Raw genomic sequence first — 23,606 nt, 5'->3', positions numbered from 1 at the left:
AAAGTAGAAAAACTGTACGGGGTGTTACTACAATGGTAGGAACAAGACGTCATGAGTACTAAAGGCTAGCAACAAAACTGGAAGAAAAAGTTGATCAAGCCTCAACCAGACAATACCAAGGGGAAGAAAATATGAGTTTCAAAACTGGTGCTATTGTTTCAAGCACAGATGGCTAAGAAAATATCTGTGATGCTCACAGAAAGAACATCAAGGAAGATTAGATTAAGTGAAGTATTAGTTAATGAATGGTTAAAAGAAAAACATTTGCTGAAAGAGGCAATTGGGACTTAATCCCAGATCTACCAAAACTTTGCCAGGAGAGGCTGGATATGTCTCTTAACTCTCAGAACCTTGGTATCCTCAATCCTGAGTAATGCTAGCAAAATATGCAGCACAGGATCATTGTAAAGATCAAAGAAGATTATAAGTCACACTTGATACATATTGTGTGCTTAAGAGATCATTTTGTTTCTTACTTTCACTGATTGTGTGTGTGTGTGTGTGTGTGTGTGTGTGTGTGTGTGTGTGCATGTGAATGTGAATGTGTGAGTGCTGGTGATCAAACCCAGAACCTCAATCGTGCTAGGCAAGAGCTCTACCACTGAGCTGCCTTTTTTCACTAATTTTTATTTCCAGTGACTCAACATGCCACTGTTGAATGAATGAATTATTATTTAACTGCTATAATATTATATTATATATTATATTACTGATATTATTTTCTATCTAAAAGTAAGATGATGGGATTTGACCATTAGGTAGTAAGTAATTGATGCTCTTAGAGGCTGCTTAAATGCCTAGGAGTTTTAAATATTGAGGTAAAAGTCAGTAAGTGTTTGCAGGGGGACTTTCTAATTTAAGTAGAATTCAGGAGTAAAATTTAGTTGTGTTTTTTTGTTCTGCATGTTAAAGAGATAAAGTCCATCACCTAGAAAAGCTTCTTTATTAGCAATTTCCAGAAACTCTTACACTGATAGTATTTACACTATATTGTCTTGTTTAGATCTTTGGCCCCTTCAGGTATTTCCATTACAAACATGAGAAAATGGAGATTCAGAAAACTTGAGTGACTTTTAGGATATAAATGGCAGAGCCAAGAATATACTTAAGGTCTTTTTGACCACAAGTTTGCTGGGCTTTCCACTACCGCCTCTCACTAAACCAATTCATTTTCATCTAGATGAACTCTTTTCCATCTTGCTCCCAGCCCAAGTTTTCCCTAAGACACTGAAGTGAACAGAAGGTCAATCTTGAGGGGTTCAGAAAGTTTTGAGAGTAATGCTCTTTCCTCAAAACCCAACCAGTACCAGAGAGCAGCTGTCCTTCACCAAGTCAGCGCCGGGAGCTGACACTACTGCCAGCAGTTCACCTGTTTCTCATTAGCTTCAACAACAACAACAAATCTGTATTCAATTGGGAAGTATTGAGACTATCATTTTGGAGAGCTTCCCTCTAAAAAGGAACAAGCTTTAATTTCTAGTTTTAGTCAAAAAGAAAGAATTGCCTTCATAATGGATCACTGTTAGGTTGCTACCAGTGGCCCTGGTATTGGACTGCTGAGATTCACATTGTGGCCCAATCCTTAAGTAGAAATGCTAACCTAAGACAAGTCTATGAGACTTGGTTTCTCATCTTTAAAAGAGAATTTTAGAGTTTTTACTATGATTAAATGAGATATCCCATATAAGGCACTTAGTACATACACTTGGAACCTGAAATACAATGAACACTCAACATTTGGTAACTACTGTTCAGCAATGTGTAATGTCCCAATTTCACAGAGAAAGCAACCCTAGCCCACAATGGCCAAGGTATTCTGCAAAATATCATTTGTTAGGGTAACTGTGCTTTCCTTATGGAGAAAAAAAATGCCCAAGATAATCATTGAATTTTTCATTGACTTCAAGTGCCACATTCATCATACTGACTTTCAATTATTCATTTGCAAATTAATGTACAGCTCCAATTCACAAAATGGAATAATTTAGAGCTGAAAATCTATGGCCACAGTGGAGATGCAATAATCTTGAAAATAAAATAAGTGAGTTTAAAAACACAGAAAAAAAAAAGGCTTTTTAAAAAAATGTAAATTTGCTCTCTCACATATCATTATAACAATTAATATCTAAGTAAGATTAATTTGCTTCCTTTCAAAATAGAAGTGACTTTTCATAACTAATTAAACAATATTTCCTCTTTTAGAAAGAATACGTCATTTCCTAAATGGGAACAATTCTTATTTATTTACTTTGTGCTGCTCCTCTGCGCTTTTGTCATGCTTCTTTTAACAGGGGTTCTCAGCATTGGGTGTACGCTATGATCACCTTGGAGATTCAAGGGATGCCCCTGCCTATACCTCATAGAGCTCAAACTACATTGGACTCATTGAGATGATTGATGGATCTGGTTCAGATTTTACTTTCTTTTTTTTTCCAGTTCTCCAGGTGATTTGAATACATATTCCAAATTGAAAATCACTAGCTTCTCCAACATCTTTCAAATAACAAATGATATCTTTTGCCTTGTTGACTGCTATCTATAAATAAAGTTGTTTTACTCTAGTCATAAAATCATTGGCTGTGAAAGCCAGTTTTGACCTTTCTAGCACAGGACTTTGATTTCCCTGGATTCTAATCAAACACTTTCATGAGATTCCCATTCATTAATATTCCTAATAAAGTCAGATAGGATGAAATATGTAGGAAGACCACACTGTACACAGAAACTCGATTGGAGTACTAATGAAAATAGAACAGGCAAGATGCAGAGGAAAGTAGGCACTGCAGTATTTTTTAAGAATTTAGGCATGGTACTACTTTTGTAATAGCTAAAATTACAAATCTCAATGAGAAAAAAGTTAATTCTGAGAAAACCACCACAAGAAGCACAGCATTATAACATTAAAATATTTACACAATCATATAGCTACGCTGAAGTCCTTTTTTATTCACTACCCTGAAAAATTGCAAATGAATATGCTAGATTGTGACTGTGGAACAATGAGGGTTAAGAGAACAAGACAAGCATACAAAACTTATCTGGTTATAATGACAGATAACAACAAAGAATATAATTTTTATATTTTGAAGGCAATATTTGTATTTCCCTGGGTTATTGAATAGTGCCTCTTTATGCATACTCATTATGAGAATGGTAAAATAAAATAAGTTTCAAGGCACTCTCAGAGGATGTGGTGAAGAAAGCCACTTGACAGCCAGGATACCTCACAATTTATGTTATTTGTCAATAATATTTCAGTTCACAGACTGTTTCAAGTGACAAAAAATAGAGAACTATTCTGCCAGTCTTCTTATTTGAGCATAACCTCCCCATAAGCAACCTCTTCTGCTGGGGAAAGATGAAATAACGTAGAAAAAAAGAATCCAAGAAAAGCCCAAGGATTTTAAACTAATAAGGTTCACAAAAACAAGAACAGAGGTTGAGAAAATCGTTGACATCTGTCTCCTTCAATTCATTGTAATTATTAAGTAGGTAGAATCCTAAGCACAGGTAGAAAAAATTCAGGATTGAGAGATCAGTTTGTGTGCTCATTTAAATATTTAAGAATCTTTTTTTCAATGCCTCATAGGTTCACTGACTAGCAGCCATAAAGAGGGATGACCCTCCAGCACATTTTAGTTAGGCTTGGTCTTTGTCCTGCTTCTCTTTCTTGCAGCTATTAATTGATAAGGGGATGTTTGCTGATTTGATGCTACCCATATTTTCATCTGCAGTCTGTCTTCAAATGGTTCTTAAACTCCTATCTTTGGGTACAACTTCTTTCCCTCCATTTCTTCTTAATCTAGCCCCCAGACAACTAGCACACTGTGGCTAACAGTGCAAACTCTGGAATTAGGTACCTGGATCTAAGTGCTGGATGTTCCACTCAATTTACTGTGAGACTCTGACAGAGCAAGATAATTCGACTCTCAAGGTCTCGATTTCCCCATCTGTAAAATGAGGACAAGAATAGTATCTACCTGAGGGTTATGTATTGAGTTCAATGACCTAAAGAAAATGCAGTGGAAAAGCTCCTGGCTTGTGAATAGAATTAAGTGAACACTATCTTTTCTGTCAATATCACTCCTTCATGCTGATTCTACCATCATTTCTGAACTTCTTATTCACCCTTTGTTACTTCCCACTGTCTTTCCATCTTCCAATCAGTTGTTGTATCCCTCGTATTCTGCTTTTGAAACACTTCAAATTAAACCTTCCTCTCCATTTCTGTTTCTCTCACTGTAGCCTGTTCCCAATGCTTATGGAAGCAAGAATACAAATGGAAGCCCAGCTATCTTCTTTCTAAATTTTTAAAAAGTATAAAGCAAACTATCAGCTGTTAAATAAAATATGTTCTACCCTCCTACCTTTAAAAATACCTTCCTAATGACCAAGAAAGTCAAGTTTAAATTTAGAACCTAAAACTCCACAGGGCTATAGGACAGAAAGTCACAGTAAAAGGAAAATTGGTGCCTAGACTCTGGCCCCAGAACCTTACTGCAGCCATGACCCACCTCCTTCCCCAACTCAGAACCTCTGGATTTTCTTCCAATTGCCCTCTCCTAAATGATGCCTGTGCAAATCTTACATATCCATCAAGGACATTTCAAACATTTCCTTCTCCAAATTTTCCTTGAGCCAGGTATGATCTCATTCTACTTCAAGTATCCAAATTACTTTATTTCTATATATCTTAATGGAACTTATGGCATTCTACCTCGAATATTTATCAGTACCTTTGTATTTGTTTTCCTGTTCTATTAGATCAGAGGTTCTCCATGCTTGATGCTACCAGCATGTTAAGAATCTCCTGATGAGCTTTATAATATGTATCCCCACCCAGAACCACATACAGGTGGGATTGGGGGTCTGATATATGAGTTTTTAAATCTCTGATATTGATGCTAATATGCAGCCATCATTAATAAGAATTGTATACAATTTAAAACTCCCTGGGGGAGTGAGGTGTAGAATTTACATTTGTATTCAATACTTTGAGTTGAATTTATATTGATATGTGCTTTCTTCCCCTCCCCTTATAAAATACTCTCTGGTCTACAGGCCACACATCACTCCTACAGACACAGAAATGATTTATGAGCACTGAGGCATAATGATAGTTTTTTCTATAGAACCATATAAAAGGAGACTTACCGAAATCTAATGCAACAGTATGGATTAGGTTGTCTACATTATTATTCTGTATGGTAATCTTACTGATAACATAGTAAATTTATTAAAGGCATGGACAGTAGATTATTCCCAATACCTAGCATAGTATCTGGCACAAAGAGCAGATGAAATCAAAGTTTGATGAGTACATGAATGACTAGAAAATATGTGAACAGAAATTATAAGCTAGCATTACTTCAGAAATTATTTTAGGTATTTGGTAGCTGAAAATGACCACCACCACCACCCCAGAGATTCCCACATCTTAGTCCTAGAAGCTGTGAATACTGATTGCTTCATATAGGAAAAAAATACTTCATAGATATAATTAAAGATATTGATATGGAAAGATTATCCTGAATTATCCAGCTGGGCCCAAGATGCAATCACACCTATCCTTATACGAGGAAGGCAGAAGGGACATTTGACATACAGACATGAGCAGAAGGCAATGTGGCCAGAGAGGCAAATACCAAAGCAACACAGCCATAAACAGGAATGCCAGCAGCCACCAGAAGCCACAAGAGAAAAGGGATGTGCTCTCCCCCAGAGCCTCTGGAGGGGACATGACCCTGCTAATGCCTTGATTTCAACCCAGTGAAACTGGTTTTGAACTGCTAGCTCCCAATCTGTGAGAGAATAAATTTATATTGTTTTAAACCATCAAATTTGTGGTAAATCATTACAGGAAACTAATACAAGACAGAAAAATGATACCCAGAGAGGTAAAGTAACTTGTCCAGAGCCCCAAAATCAATTATGGCAGAGCAAGTTTTTAATAGGGACTCCTTGGATCCTCTGGTACTCTTACTCTTTCCATCTTGCTATGTTGCCTACCACATATTATGGAGCCCACAGAGATCTATAACTCTTGAATCTAAATCTGGGTACAAGATATATAACCTTACAAGATCAAAACTATGAAAAATAGTAAAATGATAAATCCCAATTGTATCAATGACATATCTGATATATCAAAAAAAAATCATTTGACAAAAATGACAAATGAAGTGTGTAGTACAAAGATACTCAGAGAAAATATTTTATTACTCCATAGGCATCATTGTATATCAGCAAATGTCCACAGGATAAGTGTGTGGGGTGGAGGGTGGTACTCATAAGAAATGCTGGTATGTCAAAAATATACTAACACACCAAAAAGGTGAAGCAAGGCAACTAAGTCATTTACTATTGGGGGTGGGCTAAAGTAGAAAGCTGGCATATAATAAAAAAGAAGCATGGCATAATTCTATTTGCTCAAAAGTGAACATTTCTCCTTGAGAAGGAATCAAAACTGAACATCTGATTGGACTGGGAAGTGATGGTTTTAGGCATCAGTCTTATCAGTGGAGAAAGATTTACAGACACCAGATTCTCCAGTGACATTCACTGTATCGAGGAGGGAAAAAAAAGCAACTTCATATGTGATTATACTAAATGAATGCTTGATGTGAGTGGCTCTTTCTTACAATTATACCTTTACATACCACTAAAGCAAATTCATGACATATTTTCCAAATGAGGAAACTAGGACAAAGGGAGAGTTAGTGAATGGCACATAAAAGATAGGTGTTTTCAGAGCCTGTGCTTAAGTCCTTGCGTTTATACTAATTTGTATAACTTTGCTTAATAGATAAATAGATAAAGTAACAAAAATATCCCAAGCAAAGAGATATGGGATTCTTTAGACCCAATGAGTATGAATTTTTTTCCACAGGGGTAGAGAGTAGAGAATGGTCAGGAAGTTGACAGCATCAGAAGCAAAAAATGATCAAAACCTCTTTACCCTATATATTGGTTAAGAACATATGACCACAACAGGATATAAGCATTTCCTTAATGATCCTGCAGTTATAACAAGCAAAATAAACAATCCAGCCTTAACATGTCGCTACTCCCTAAGGACCTCAGCTTCCCCTTGTAGTTTAAGAATTAGTCACTCATTTAGATTGGGACAAGTCCCTACAGATTCAGGGAGTTTGTGATCAACTAATGGGTTGTGGCGTTATTGTCAAAGGATGTTACCCCACAGGAGGCTGGACCATTGCATCATTCAGGGTAAGACAGATTTGTTAGTGTGTGACAAACAAAGTCTACCCAAAGAGGCTCCCAAGAGCTCTGGGTGAACGACATAGATTGCTTGTCTCTTCCTCATCTGTTCTTCCCATTATCCTTAGAAACATGAATTTCTTGGGCAGATGCAAAAATAACCTCATCTAACTAGATATAATCCAATATAAGGGATCACATCAAATGCCACACTACAACATTGTCAAGCAATAAATAAAGCCCAAAATATATATTTTTCAATGGAAACGCACAAGAAAGTGTAAGATCCTAACTTGATCTTTATGAAGACTTCAATTATTACATTAAAGTGTTTATAAATTAGTCATTTGAAGTAAGAGGAATTAAAAATATAGAGAGATTGGAAAGTTATCAATTTTAAGCCATCTTTCCTTTTTACATATTTTTACCAAAGGTCCTCAGAAATCTAACATATAAAAAAGTTACCATTAACACAGTAAGCAAAAAATTGCATTAATTTTTCAAAGTTTAAAGAATGCCGGACCTACGGATTCTAAACTAACATAAAATAACTTCCTGCTTACCCACTACTCAAAATCCTTTTACTTTTTCCACTATTCTTAGCTATGGTGTATATCTGTTGTGAGAGGGAAGTGGCTTAGAAGAATTGGAACAGGGAGAAGTCCAGGTTTATAAAAATAGAAGGGTCTGCTTCTATTACTGTGTTAGATAAAACAGCTCCCAACTTGGCAAATTTTCCACACTGAAGAAACTCAATAGAAGCCCACAGGTTTTGCAATCAATGACCACTCTATTGTAATGTTCAAGGCATAGATAAGAAACCTCACAAAGGGGGAAAACATTTCAATGGGTAGTACTAAATGGAGACAAAAGAATGATATTTGTCACTCAGAAGATGTGAATAAAGAACAGAGAGTCAACAAATGAGTAAATAATAGAAAATCAGAGGAAGGGCCATGATTCACAACAGAGAGGAAGTAACTTGGTTTTGCTTAGGTATCTTCAACTTCCTTCTCCAAGCACCATCATCACTATCATCAGTCCCTTCCCAGGGTGTCTTTTCATTCTTCATTTATTTGGCTCCTTTAATGTGCTAGGCAATTTGTTACTCACCTAAGCGAGAAACCATAAATAAAATGGTTAAGTGAGTCCTTTATATTTCCCCCCAAAAAAAGGGAGCTTAAGAAGACATGCTTTGCCCTCCGAAATCTCAGGGTATCTGAGGAAGACGAACCCCAACACTGAGAGATGAATTGATAGAAGTAATAAATGTCAGGGTCACCCAGAAACACCTCACAGAAGAATGGAGTCAGGGCAAGGTCTTGTAGGAACACTTCCAGAAGTGAGGAAGGTACATTGAGAGATCTGCAGGTAGAAAATCTGGACCTAGGGATGGCACAGAGCTCGGTGTGCTGAACAGAACAGGATCCACTGAGGAGAAAAAGGAAGACAAATTCAAAAGGGCACAGAATCCTCATGTGCCTTAGAAGTAATAGTCGCTGAGAGTGGAAGATGGCGGCGGGGAATGAGTGAGCTGCTCTGTGCTCCTCGCCACCGCCGCCGCAGCGTATGTTGCTGCTTCTTAAAAGAAGAAGTAAAGATCATCAAAGGACTTCTGTCGACAAGGATTCAGCACCGTGTCAAGAAAAGGGCCTAGATGGAGTGAATCCGCCACGACTTCAGCAAGAGCAGTAAGGCTGCAGCCCCCGAGCTGCCGGGCTCCCTGGGCCCCTTCTCACTCCCCTCTCCGCCTCTCCGCTTCGCTTCTCCCCCGCCATCTCTCCTCCCACGCTCACTCCCTAAATCTAGATCTCAATCTCTTTCCCCCACCCCACCCGCTCTCTCGCGTGCCCAGTACCCAGCCTGCGCGGGGCCCCGAGGCGCTGCCTCCCCTCCCCCAGCCCGCACCCCCTCCACGGGGGTCCCGAAGGCCACAGCTTTGCCGCCACCGCCGCTGCCGCCGCTGCAGCCACCGCCGCTGCCGCCACCGCTTTCCACGGAGCACCTTAGAACAGACTCTTAACCGAGTAAAATGGAACAGCTGATGAGATGAGTGACAATTTAAAATCTAAATGATCCAACATGGCGGCGGACGCGGAGAGATCAAGTCTCTAACCCCTTCAGGACGCGGAGAGATCAAGTCTCTAACCCCTTCAGCTGCACGGGCATAGGGAGAAGGAAACTGTCAAAATACTGTTCGCTCAGGACCACTAGGCACGGTTGAGCTGAAGTGGACCCCGGGCGAACGGTCTAGCCTTCTCAGAACACACCGAGCCCGAATTGGCTGCATTCTAGCTCAGGTTCGCCTGCTTCATGGACTCAACACTAATGATCCCGCTGAAATAACTAGTAGGCCCGCCTGAACTCAAAGAGGTAAAAGCCAACTGAGCACCACAGCCAGACCCAGGGAATCAGGAGTGACGCAGGACTAGCGGTGCAGGACTCCCAGCTATTGCTATCACCAGTGCTGACAACAGGTCCCTTGCACCAGCTATCAGGGGAGTTGCTGCTACCTGAGGGCAAATAAATTCGCTGGGGGCCCTCAGCCCCAAGCCCTACAAACTTAGGGTCTGAGGGAGGCAAACAGAAAGGGTGTGCCCAGGCACCCATGAAAACAGGGCTCCCAGGAGCAGCAGACCTGGCGTGTAGTCAGTATTGTGGTGAGTGTCACAGGTGAGCGGGGCCTGGCTTGAGGAACCACAAGAGAAGGCCCTAGGCACTCAGGATTAGAGACCCACACAGTCTGGGAAGAAGAGCTGAGGCACAGTGATTGGTTCCCACCTATCAAGAAGAAAAGCCTGGCCCAGTGGGCATAGCTCCACCAACTGGATGAGAAGTTAATCGAGCTATATGACTGCATTTATTAATATTATTATTTTTTTTAATGATTATTATTAGTATTTTTTTAATTTTATTTTCACTTTTTGTTGTTGATGTAGTTGTTGTTCTTTAACGCTCCTATTAATGGTTTCATTTTTTTAAATTCTTTTTATTTTATTAGTATTACTATTATTTTTTAAACTTTAATTTCCATTTTTTTACTATCATTATAAAATTTTTTCTTTTTTTCTTTTTTTTTTGTTGTTGGTTTTAAATTTTTATTTTTTTTATTTATTTTTTTTTTATTTTTTTTTTTCGTTTCTTCTTTCTTTTCACTTTTTTTTTCTTTTGTCTTCTCACTTCTTTCAATTTTCCTATTCCACCTTCCTTGAATTCTACCTGCCTACACTCATTCTCTTTAGTGACTTCTTCCCTCCCCTTCTAATATCTCTCCTCCCCAGAATCACACTAATTGGAGGAGGATCACAGCCACTACCTGCCCTGAAAGGGTGACTTTTCAACTATACAAGAGCAATATAATTAAATAGAGGGGGAAAATATCAAAGACACAACAATTTCACCAAGCAGAAAGAAACGCCAGAAGTATGAAACGACAAGGAAAGAAAGGACCACAGGCAATGCAGGTCAACTCAACTTTAGAAGAGGTAATAGCTGCAACAGATGGAATGTCAGATAGAGAGCTCAGGACATACATGCTTCAGATGATCTGGAGTCTCAAGGAAGACATGAGACAGCAAAATCAGACAATGAAAGATCATATTGACAAACAAATCCAGGAAATAAAAGATCAATTTCACAGGGAGATAGAGGTAATAAAAAACAAACAAATAGAAATACTAGAGATGCAGGAATCAATAAACCAACTTAAAAACTCAATTGAGAATACTACCAGCAGAGTTGATCACTTAGAAGATAGAACATCAGACAATGAAGACAGAATATTTCAACTTGAAAAGAACATAGATAGCTCAGCAAGTCTACTAAGAAACCATGAGCAGAACATTCAAGAACTATGGGATAATATCAAAAGACCAAACTTAAGAGTCATTGGGATACAGGAAGGCACAGAGCTCCAAACCAAAGGATTAAGCAATCTTTTCAGTGAAATAATACAAGAAAACTTCCCAGACTTGAAGAATGAGACAGAATCCCAAATCCTAGAAGCCTACAGGACGCCGAATGTGCAAAATCATAAGAGATCCACACCTAGACACATTATAATGAAGATGTCCAACATACAGAATAAGGAGAGAATTTTAAAAGCTACAAGGGAAAGGAAGCAGATTACATTTAGGGGTAAACCAATCAGGATAACAGCTGATCTCTCAACACAGACTCTAAAAGCTAGAAGATCCTGGAATAACATATTTCAAACGCTTAAAGAAAATGGATTCCAACCAAGAATCGTGTATCCGGCGAAATTAAGCTTCAGATTAGAAGATGAAATGAAAACCTTCCACAATAAAGAAAAGTTAAAAGAATTCGCAGCTAGAAAACCATCTCTTCAAAAAATCCTTGGCAAAACATTACAGGAAGAGGAAATGGAAAATAACATTGATAACCAACAATGGGAGGTAGGACAGTAAAGGGGGGAAAGTAGTCAAAGAGGATAACAAATCAGGTATAGTAACATCAATAAACAAATATGGATAGAAGAACAAACCATATCTCAATAATAACCCTAAATGTTAATGGCTTAAACTCACCAATTAAGAGACACAGGCTAGTAGAATGGATCACAAAACAAGACCCAACAATATGCTGTCTACAGGAGACGCATTTGATAGGAAAAGATGTACATAGACTGAAGGTGAAAGGTTGGGAAAAATCATATCACTCATATGGACCACGGAAACAAGCAGGAGTGTCCATACTCATATCTAATAAAATAGATTTCAAGCCAAAGCTAATCAAAAGGGATAAAGAAGGACACTTCATACTGCTCAAGGGAACCATATACCAACAAGACATAACAATCATAAATATATATGCCCCAAATAATGGTGCAGCCGTGTTTATCAAGCAAACTCTTCTCAAGTTCAAGAGTCTAATAGACCACCATACAATAATCATGGGAGACTTCAACACACCTCTCTCACCACTGGACAGATCTTCCAAACAAAAGTTAAATAAGGAAACTATAGAACTCAATAACACAATTAACAACCTAGACTTAATTGACATATATAGACTATACCACCCAACATCAAGTTGCTACACTTTTTTCTCAGCAGCACATGGAACCTTCTCAAAAATAGACCATATACTATGTCACAGGGCAACTCTTAGACAATACAAAGAGGTAGAGATAATACCATGCATCTTGTCTGATCATAATGGAATGAAACTGAAAATCAATGATAAAAGAAGAAAGGAAAAATCAAGCATCACCTGGAGAATGAACAATAGGTTGCTGAGTGATCAATGGGTTTTAGAAGACATCAAGGAGGAAATTAAAAAATTCCTAGAGTTAAATGAAAACACAGACACAACATATCGGAATCTATGGGACACATTGAAAGCAGTTCTAAGAGGAAAATTCATTGCTTGGAGTTCATTCCTCAAAAAAAGAAAAAACCAACAAATAAATGATCTCATACTTCATCTCAAAATCCTAGAAAAAGAAGAGCAAAACAACAGCAAAAGAAGTAGAAGGCAAGAAATAATTAAAATCAGAGCTGAAATTAATGAAATTGAAACAAAAGAAACAATTGAAAAAATTGACAAAACTAAAAGCTGGTTCTTTGAAAAAATAAATAAAATTGACAGACCCTTAGCCATGCTAACGAAGAGAAGAAGAGAGAGAACCCAAATTACTAGCATACGGGATGAAAAAGGCAATATCACAACAGACACTTCAGAAATACAGAAGATAATAAGAAAGTACTTTGAATCCTTATATTCCAATAAAATAGAAGATAGTGAAGGCATAGATAAATTCCTTGAGTCTTATGATCTGCCCAGATTGAGCCAGGAGGATATAGACAACCTAAACAGACCAATAACAATAGAGGAAATAGAAGAAACCATCAAAAGACTACCAACTAAGAAAAGCCCAGGACCGGATGGGTATACAGCAGAGTTTTACAAAACCTTTAAAGAGGAGCTAACACCAATACTTTTCAAGCTATTTCAGGAAATAGAAAAAGAGGGAGAACTTCCAAATTCATTCTACGAGGCCAACATCACCCTGATTCCGAAACCAGACAAAGACACTTCAAAGAAAGAAAACTACAGACCAATATCTCTAATGAACCTTGATGCAAAAATCCTCAATAAAATTCTGGCGAATCGGATTCAAATACATATCAAAAAAATTATACACCATGATCAAGTAGGATTCATCCCTGGTATGCAAGGTTGGTTCAATATACGGAAATCAATAAATGTTATCCACCACATCAATAGACTTAAAAACAAGAACCATATGATCATCTCGATAGATGCAGAAAAAGCTTTCGACAAAGTACAGCATCCCTTTATGTTCAAAACTCTAGAAAAATTAGGGATAACTGGATCATACCTCAACATTGTAAAAGCAATCTATGATAAGCCACAAGCCAGCATCATTCTGAATGGAGAAAAATTGAAGGCATTCCCTCTAAGATCTGGTACAAGACAGGGATGCCCTCTCTCACCACTTCTGTTCAACATAGTCCTGGAAACACTGGCCAGAGCAATTAGACAGTCAAAAGAAATTAAAGGCATAAAAATAGGAAAAGAAGAACTTAAATTATCACTATTTGCAGATGATATGATTCTATACCTAGCAGACCCAAAAGGGTCCACAAAGAAGCTATTAGAGCTAATAAATGAATTCAGCAAAGTGGCAGGATATAAGATCAACACGCATAAATCAAAGGCATTCCTGTATATGAGCGACAAATCCTCTGAAACGGAAATGAGGACAACTACTCCATTCACAATATCCCCCAAAAAAATAAAATACTTGGGAATCAACCTAACAAAAGAGGTGAAAGATTTATACAATGAAAATTACAGAACCCTAAAGAAAGACATAGAAGAAGACCTTAGAAGATGGAAAAATATACCCTGCTCATGGATAGGCAGAACTAACATCATCAAAATGGCGATATTACCAAAAGTCCTATATAAGTTCAATGCAATGCCAATCAAAATCCCAACAGCATATCTTATAGAAATCGATAAAAGAATCATGAAATTCATATGGAATAATAAAAGACCCAGAATAGCAAAAACAATACTAAGCAGGAAGTGTGAATCAGGTGGTATAGCGATACCAGACTTCAAACTATACTACAGAGCAATAGTAACAAAAACAGCATGGTACTGGTACCAAAACAGGCGGGTGGACCAATGGTACAGAATAGAGGACACAGTAACCAATCCACAAAACTACAACTATCTTATTTTTGATAAAGGGGCTAAAAGCATGCAATGGAGGAAGGATAGCATCTTCAACAAATGGTGCTGGGAAAACTGGAAATCCATTTGCACCAAAATGAATCTGAATCCCTATCTCTCGCCGTGCACAAAAGTTAACTCAAAATGGATCAAGGAGCTTGATATTAAATCAGAGACATGGCATCTGATAGAAGAAAAAGTTGGTTATGATCTACACGCTGTGGGATCGGGCTCCAAATTCCTCAATAGGACACCCATAGCACTAGAGTTAACAAATAGAATCAACAAATGGGACTTACTCAAACTAAAAAGTTTTTTCTCAGCAAAAGAAACAATAAGAGAGATAAACAGGGAGCCTACATCCTGGGAACAAATCTTTACTCCACACACTTCAGATAGAGCCCTAATAACCAGAATATACAAAGAACTCAAAAAATTAGACAATAAGATAACAAATAACCCAATCAATAAATGGGCCAAGGACCTGAACAGACACTTCTCAGAGGAGGACATACAATCAATCAACACGTACATGAAAAATGCTCACCATCGCTAGCAGTCAGAGAAATGCAAATCAAAACTACCCTAAGATACCATCTCACTCCAGCAAGACTGGCAGCCATTAGGAAGTCAAACAACAATAAGTGCTGGAGAGGATGTGGGGAAAAGGGCACTCTTGTTCATTGCTGGTGGGACTGCAAATTGGTGCAGCCAATTTGGAAAGCAGTATGGAGATTTCTCGGAAAGCTGGGAATGGAACCACCATTCGACCCAGCTATTCCCCTTCTCGGTCTATTCCCTAAAGCCCTAACAAGAGCATGCTACAGGGACACTGCTACATCGATGTTCATAGCAGCTCAATTCACGATAGCAAGACTGTGGAACCAGCCTAGATGCCCTTCAATAGATGAATGGATAAAAAAAATGTGGCATTTATATACTATGGAGTATTATTCTGCATTAAAAAATGACAAAATCATAGAATTTGGAGGGAAATGGATGGCATTAGAGCAGATTATGCTAAGTGAAGCTAGTCAATCTTTAAAAAACAAATACCAAATGACTCCTTTGATATAAGGGGAGTAAACAAGGACAGGGTAGGGACGAAGAGCTTGAGAAGAAGATTTACATTAAACAGGGATGAGAGGTGGGAGGGAAAGGGAGTGAGAAGGGAAATTGCATGGAAATGGAAGGCGATCCTCAGGGATATACAAAATGTCATACAAGAGGAAAGGAGGGGTAAGACAAGATAATACACATGGAAGAAATGATTTACAGTAGAAGGGGTAGAGAGAGAAAAGGGGAGGGGAGGGGAGGGGAGGGGAGGGGAGGGGAGGGGGGATAGTAGAGAATAGGACAGACATCAGAATACATCAGACACTAGAAAGGCAATATGTCAATCAATGGAAGGGAAACTGAAGTGATACAGCAATTTGTATACGGGGTAAAAGGGGGAGTTCATAATCCACGTGAATCAAACCGTGCAATATGATGTATTAAGAACTATGTAATGTTATGAACGACCAATAAAAAAAAAAAATAAAAAAAAAAAAAAAAAAAAAAAAAAAAAAGAAGTAATAGTCACTGACATTTCCTTAGAAAGGAAAAGGAGACTTCATCCTTATATAAAATACATGTATGAAGATGTGAATTTGGTGTTAACATACCTTATATATCATCAGAGATATGATAAATTATTGTATAATGGTGTGTTAAGAATTGTAATGAAAATAAATAAATAAATAAATAAAAAGAAAGGAAAGTGACAGGATCAGACTTAGGCAAAAGGAGGATCCATCTCATAGTCAAAAACAGAATTCAAAAATACCATAAAACCCAGAGACAGAGCCAGTCCTTTTCTGGTAACTAAGTACTAAGTACTAAGAGTACTCAGCCAATATCCCTTTCTTTTCTCCCTTTGTCCTCATATATTTCATTTTTTAAAATTTAGGAGATGAAACTCAAGTCCTATGTAGAGTTAGGCGACATAAAAGAAAAATAAAGAAAATTAAGAAAGGTAAGAAGGCAGATGGGTAAGCAGATTATCAGTTCTCCCAACAGAAGGGGAAATGAACTCCACTTTGACATACATTATTGAAATTTAGAGATTCAATAGTACACATTATCTAACATAAGTCATGGTATGCATTATTTTTCCTCTTTTTTATCGTATTTATTTATTTTTTAAATATACGACAACAGTGGAATGCATTACAATCCTTATTACACATATACAGCACAATTTTTCGTAACTCTGTATATAAAGTATACTTTATATATTTTTCCTCTTTCTACAATTGGCCTTCCAAATTTTTATACTAATTTCTAGGTCTTTTCACAAACATACCATGAACCTTTAAAAGTCTTCTTTTCAATTTATTTTTTCACTGTGAATGTAAAACCAAAATGATACATTCAATCCTCCTTTCATTTAAAAATAAAGCATGATAATATAGGCATTAAGCACAAAGATATTGATACATTCAAACATAACAAAAAATTAGTCAAAAGAATCTTCATATTTAGAAACTTTCATTCTCTTAAAATAGTTTTGAAAATAACTCTAAATGTATTTCAATGTAACATATAATGAGAGGAGTAGGATTTTTGAAGATCTCAAAATCACCAGATTTATCATTTATTTCAACAGACTATATACCCTGGACGGATATAACATGACCCAAAATATCCACGTCCATGAACACTTTAGGCAAATACCTAGACTCCCAGTGACAAACCAAACAGGTAACCATAATAATTTGAAATAATTTTTTCATATCATATAGAAATTTAAAAGAAGTATTCAGGATAAAGTTCCAGCTGTTCGTGTAACTACAGCAATCATGAATCTCTAGAAAGTACTGTAAATCTTAAGATCAGATAAACACAGGTGAGGTGAAGTAGCCTTTCCATCAACAGTAGACCTGCAGGTGTTGCCACCTTACATTTCTCCAGAATCAAAAATTCATGGGTAATTTTTCTTAATAATTTGTCATTTCAACATTTGACCTTGATTTCTGAAGAACACATTCTTCAAAGAGCAAAAGACAATGGTGAGTGCCCACATAGGTACCATTATGATTACCTCTAACCGGACTCTCAGACTTAGGAGAAAAGGTTAATTACCCAATTATATCTGAAGAGCAGTCATCTATCTTAAGAGGAAAGAGCCTTATATTACTAAATGCCAGAAACTTGTCATGAGAAAAGATTTCAAATAATTTCATAGGCTCAGAGTTTCACCATTTCCTATAAATTTATATAAGATTTTAAAAGAAAACCCACTAACAGTTTAGTCATGAGCCTTTCATTTTGGATACCACAGTATCTCCAAATCAACACATAAGCAACCGATATAAAACGAATTAATCACAATTTGCAAGGACAGGCATGGTAAAAATCAAAACCACAAAAATGCCTCAGTTCTGGAAACTCAGAATGTTGCAAATCTAAATATCAAAGACAAAGAACCAAGAGAACAAAGGAGGGAGGAAAGACAAGTGGAAGAAATGCAAGAAATTAAAAAGAACACAAGTATTTTGCTCATAAAAGAGATCTATGTGCTTACTTAGAACTTACTATCTTACCACTAATTTAGCATTGTTCTAAGCTAATAAATCACAACACACACACACACACACACACACACACAGAGAGAGAGAGAGAGAGAGACAGAGAGAGAGAGAGAGAGAGAGAGAGAGAGACAGAGAGAGATTTGGAATTCAAGAACTAACCTTAAGCCCTACAGAAGAAAAAATTCTATACCTGTCCCACATAATGCTATAAACAAAAGGCTGTCCATGTGTCTTTTGCAGAGATACCAAAATCTTGCTCATTTTAAACTTTTGAAAACACATATCCTAGTATTGTTTTATGATTATGTTCATGAAAATATCAGTGAAAAACAGGCATTTATCAACCATTGTATGTTAGGACTAGATTTTTATCATAATATTTAAAACTATAAAATTATTTAAAAACATGACCCTAACATGCAATAAGCAGCAAATATGTGGCTGGGAATATAAAATTTAAAATATTTCTTTAGCCTATATGCCATTATAATTTCAAATAAGACAATATGACTTTTATGTGAATTAAGGACACATAATAATCTATATTAGATATTTTATTCACAGTGTCTGGAATAAGAACTCAAGTTTTTTAATGGCTATTTTAGCCATTAAATATTTAGCATTATTCATAAAGAAAACTTACTTAGGCAACTTTTAGAAAATGTAGCAAACTGATTTGACCTGTTCTCTTTAAAGAAACCTTTAGTTAACTTTTAAATAATTAGTTTAATCAAGAATATAGTATCTCACACACACATACACAATACAAATTTTTTTTAAACTGCCAATAAAATGTCAATCCTGAAACTGAAAAAAAGAATATAATGTAAAATATTCAATAATAAGCCACACCATATACAAATATGGTATAAAATATTCAAGATACATGTACTGCTAGAGACTGGCCAGTTCTTCACCAAATCCATTTCCACCTCTTCCTGGACTACTGCTGGACTACATTTCCCAGCCTCCTTTGCTTTCAGGTGTGGCCATGTGACAAAATTCTACCCCATAAAATGTGAAGGGAAGTGATATCCCTATGGAAACTTCCCACAAACAACCCATTTCTTCCATTTCCCTTCCAACAGTTCGATGAAAACAGATGCACATTCACTTTGGAATTCATGAATTGAAGAAATAAGAGCCACAAGCTGGAAGCTACATGAGGTCCTGGAAAGCCAGAGAAAAAGAACAGCCCATCACTCAGGATAACCCTTTTACTTTATTTGAGAGAAAGGACCTTGCTTTCTGTTTGAACTATATTATGGGGTTTGTTTGTAGTGTTATAATAATGGAAACAATGAGAAATCTACAAATTGAATTACCCACAAAAATTAATTTAATTGTGAAAAGCAAATCTGAGAATACATAAAATGTGCAAAATATATACTGAACATTTTGGGAAAAGGTTTGCCCCTCAGGAATTGAAGAATGAATACAAGAATGAATAAAATTAGTTCTATGGTTAATATTTTGAACGTAAATATCAAACAGAGAAGTTCAGAAATAGCAAAAAAATAAAAAATAAAAACAAATAACTGTGAAGTTAAAAGTAGAAAAGAAAATCCAAAGCAATAATTAATAAATTTATTTCCCATTATTACTATACCCCGTGTTCAAATTCAGTCATAATAAACTTCACAGGCCTAATTTATTATTCTGGAATATTTTTCTTCAGTACTCTCTGAAAGAGATAACTGGCCAGAAGCCTGACATGATTTAGTTCTATAAAGCTTCTTGTGTTGCGATTTGACTTGTATTTCACTACAAAACCAAGTGATCATATTCATCCATAGGGAAACCATAACCTACATGATTTGTTCTAGGACTCTGTTTCATTTAACATCCATTTTTTTATGGTAAAATGTTGTGAGCAAACTGAAGAAAAAAATACCCAATTGAACGTTATGATATTTGTTTGTAGCTTTGTCCTGGTTTTAGTTTCCTACTTAATGACTAAATGGCACCACAGTGGGTAATGCACTGGAGTAAAAGTGGTGAATCATTAAAGAGTTCGTAAATTTTAAAAACAGGGGCAGGCCTTCTGGGTCCCATATGCTTCCAGAAAACCCGATGTTGTGCTGTATTAATTGAACCGTGAAGCTTTTATTAGTTCTCTTTAAAAATGCTTGCAGTGGAGCTTTTATTAATGTTTGCCCTCAAATTGTTTATACTACTTAGCATTTCCATGACAATTTATATTTCAAAGAACTTTTTGATCATTAGTTAAACTTATTCTACATTTATATAAGAGAATTCAGCTGTTTAGCAAAACAGAGGCATGAAAGGAAATCCCTTAACTAATTTTTTGCCCACCATTTGCCAATGAAAAAATGAACAGATCTTGCTACAAACTTAAGGCTTTTATAAACAGCCTGATTCTCTCACTTCATATGAGTACAATCATTGTTATAAGTGATCCCACAACTGTGAAGAGAAAGGAAAGTTTTATACAGTAAGCTTTAAAAAACGAATACAATAGAATCTTGCAACACAGCTACAACCACTCTACCTTCCAAACTTACCTAAAATGCTACAAGGGCCAAAGCACTGCACAGCTCTAAAGGGCATCATGCACACTGAGAGTTAGACTTGGAAAATTCCTCTGGATGCATTTTTAACCAAATTACAACATGGAAATTAGACTCATTAAAATTAAGATCATACTGAAATAATTTTAAGGTCAATGCAGTCTAATTACTTACTTTTAAAAGGGTTCAGGCTCCAATCATGCTTTCTAAAATCATGGAATCATACTAAAAAGCTGCCTTAGGTTAAAAGAGGTTTAAACTTCTTTTGAAGAAAAAATAATGCACTATAAACATCTTTTTTGTCTATCTCCCCATCAAACCAGAATGGCTTACATAGCAGAGAATACCTGTAAACCCCCTGGGTTTTCCCCACAAATTATTGCCTCCTCTAGGTTTCAACAGTATTTTAGGTATTGTACTTATTTATTATCAGAAAAAAAAATGACATAATTATGAAGTCTTAACTCACAGGACAGAAACTTCTATCTCGAATAGGAAACAGGATTTAATGACGTATGTTTTGTTTTCATAGAGTCTCAAAATGAGAAACTCTAGTGCTACTAGTCAGATTAAGTTTATGTGCAATTTGCCAAGGGTAGGGAAGAGCACTAAAATGGATTAAATAATTACCTAGTACCTAACTCCCCCTTCCCTCCAGGACTATAGCACAAGACTTTTTAGGGAAAGAGGCTGGGAATCAGCCCCAGGTGATTTTTATTATCTGACATATTTGGGAAAAACTAAATTAAAGGAGCCCCCAAATCTTCCCTTCTGAGATCTGGAAATTCTGATAAAAGTAAATTACTAGAGTTACTATCCATATCAAGTAAATGAGGTTTTAGGCCTAGATTTATTAAAATAACTCATGACACTGAATGGACCAAAATATTAACATTTCTGTATCTCCTTTTAAATGGTTTTGACAATAAGGTTGACCAAATATTAGTATTCTTTGTGTTCCTCTTGGGTAATACACTGCCTGGCATAAAACAGACATTTGGTAAGTTCTGAATGAATGAACAGCTCAACTGCAACAGTTAGCTGTCAATCATATCCAGACAGTCTTCCCTCCATTCAGGCTTTTCAATGCCAAAAAGAATACCCAACACTAACTTAGAACATTATTGAAGCAGCGAGATTAAAACAAAAACCAATAAATTCTATATACAAAAATCAGCACTTATTATTTGACTGAAAATGTGATCAAGACAGTAACAGCATGTACTTAACATCAATTGTATTTGAATATGGACAGAGAAAACATTTCTGAGAATAGTTTCAATACATGTAGAATATAAGAATTCACACTATCCCAGAGCCAGTTTTCGAAGAAAACATAAACAGGATGAATTACTAGCTATTAAAGAATTTCTGGAACTACTGGAGTGAGTCTATTTTTCTTTCTGGTGCATGATAACTCCTGGGAGCCATTTGTGGAACAACAGCAAAATAAATGGATGGTGATTGCATAAGACCAATTTCATTATCTTTTTAGATAGTTTTTTGAAAAAAAGGAGATACGTAAGAAAAACACTTTTTCAAGTCAAACAATCAAGTTATATTTCACTAGTGGAATATATATAACTCTACAAGATACAGGCTGATAACAGCAAAATATTTTTATGGATGAGTGAAGAATATTTTCCTTAATGCACACAAAGTGTATTTCAGGCCCTGATCACAGTTTATTACCTGCAATAAATAGAAAATTTCCACCCATCTGGCCATTTGATATGACATTTCTCAATTTCACATTTCATTCATGAAAACTTCTTGGAATTAACTGAAACTTCTAAACAATATTGTTCTGAACCAAGCAGGATAATATATAAGAAAAAGAGTCAAAGAAATGTCAGTGACCCTAAAATCTAATGATCTTCATTCAATTGTTTTATCATTTATCGTCCACATTTTCCCTTCTCCTAACTGAGCAATTAACTATGACTGGCAAGAACATTCTCTTTAAAATAGCAGCCTCAAATTTAATTTTCATACTTTAAATCAGTTTTCTGGGGTCAGGGTATGCCAACTCCAATTGCCAAATATTACCACAAGAAAATAATATTTGGCCATGGTGGTCTAAATGAAATGCCTCTTTTAACTATGCAAGTTTGAAACAATAAATTTACATAAAAATATATACACATATATTTGAGTGTTCTCTATATATACATACATATATGTATATATATTTCAGACATTATTTTTTAAATATTTTTTTAGTTGTTGATAGAACTTTGTTTTATTTATTTATATGTGGTGCTGAGAATCGAACCCAGTGCCTCACACATGCCAGGCAAGTGCATTACTGCTGAGCCACAGCCACAGCCCCTCAGACATTAATTTAAGTTCATCTCAATAGAAAAAATAGTAATACAATTATAATTATAGCAAGCAAAACAGTTCACACGACACACTTCAACAAAGCTCTGCAAGGGACAGAGAGGGAGGGAGGAAGGAAGGAGGGGAGGTTAGACCCATGATCCCCAGAGTGTGGTCTCCGGGCAGCAAGAGCATCATCACCTTGGGGAATTTGTAAAAATCATGATTTTTGTCCCCATCCAGAACTATTAACTCAAAAACCACTGATGTGGGGCTTATCTTCACAAGCTCTCCAAGTGATGCTAATACATGCTAAAGTTTGAGAACCACAGGGCTATATAAGGACTCAAATACAAAAGGCCTTGGTAACTCTTCATCTTCTTAACCAGATGACGTAATGCCAATTATAAATCATGGTGTGACTAATGACTCTGGGATATATTCACTATATCCTTTAGAATCAACAAGCACAGTTATACTTCCCTATAACTTCCAGTTCCAAATTCAACATACAAGTTGGAGGTCTGTTGGAAATGTGAAGAAAAGCTGATGAGTCAGTGGAATTCCAAAATAGCTAATCTAGGTGCAGCTCTCCAGAGAGTGAAAATTTTGGCCAGAGGTTTCCCTTTTTGAGCCCTGAATACAATGTTATGTAAGCTTTGACCTAGAGAGTTGGATAAGTGAAGGACAACATGCTGAAGAATCCTTCTATAATGAACCAAACAAAAAA

The sequence above is a fragment of the Urocitellus parryii genome, chromosome 3 (genome assembly GCF_045843805.1).
Source record: "Urocitellus parryii isolate mUroPar1 chromosome 3, mUroPar1.hap1, whole genome shotgun sequence".
In the NCBI taxonomy this organism is placed as follows: Eukaryota; Metazoa; Chordata; class Mammalia; order Rodentia; family Sciuridae; genus Urocitellus; species Urocitellus parryii.
Note: the sequence above shows the minus strand (reverse complement) of the source record.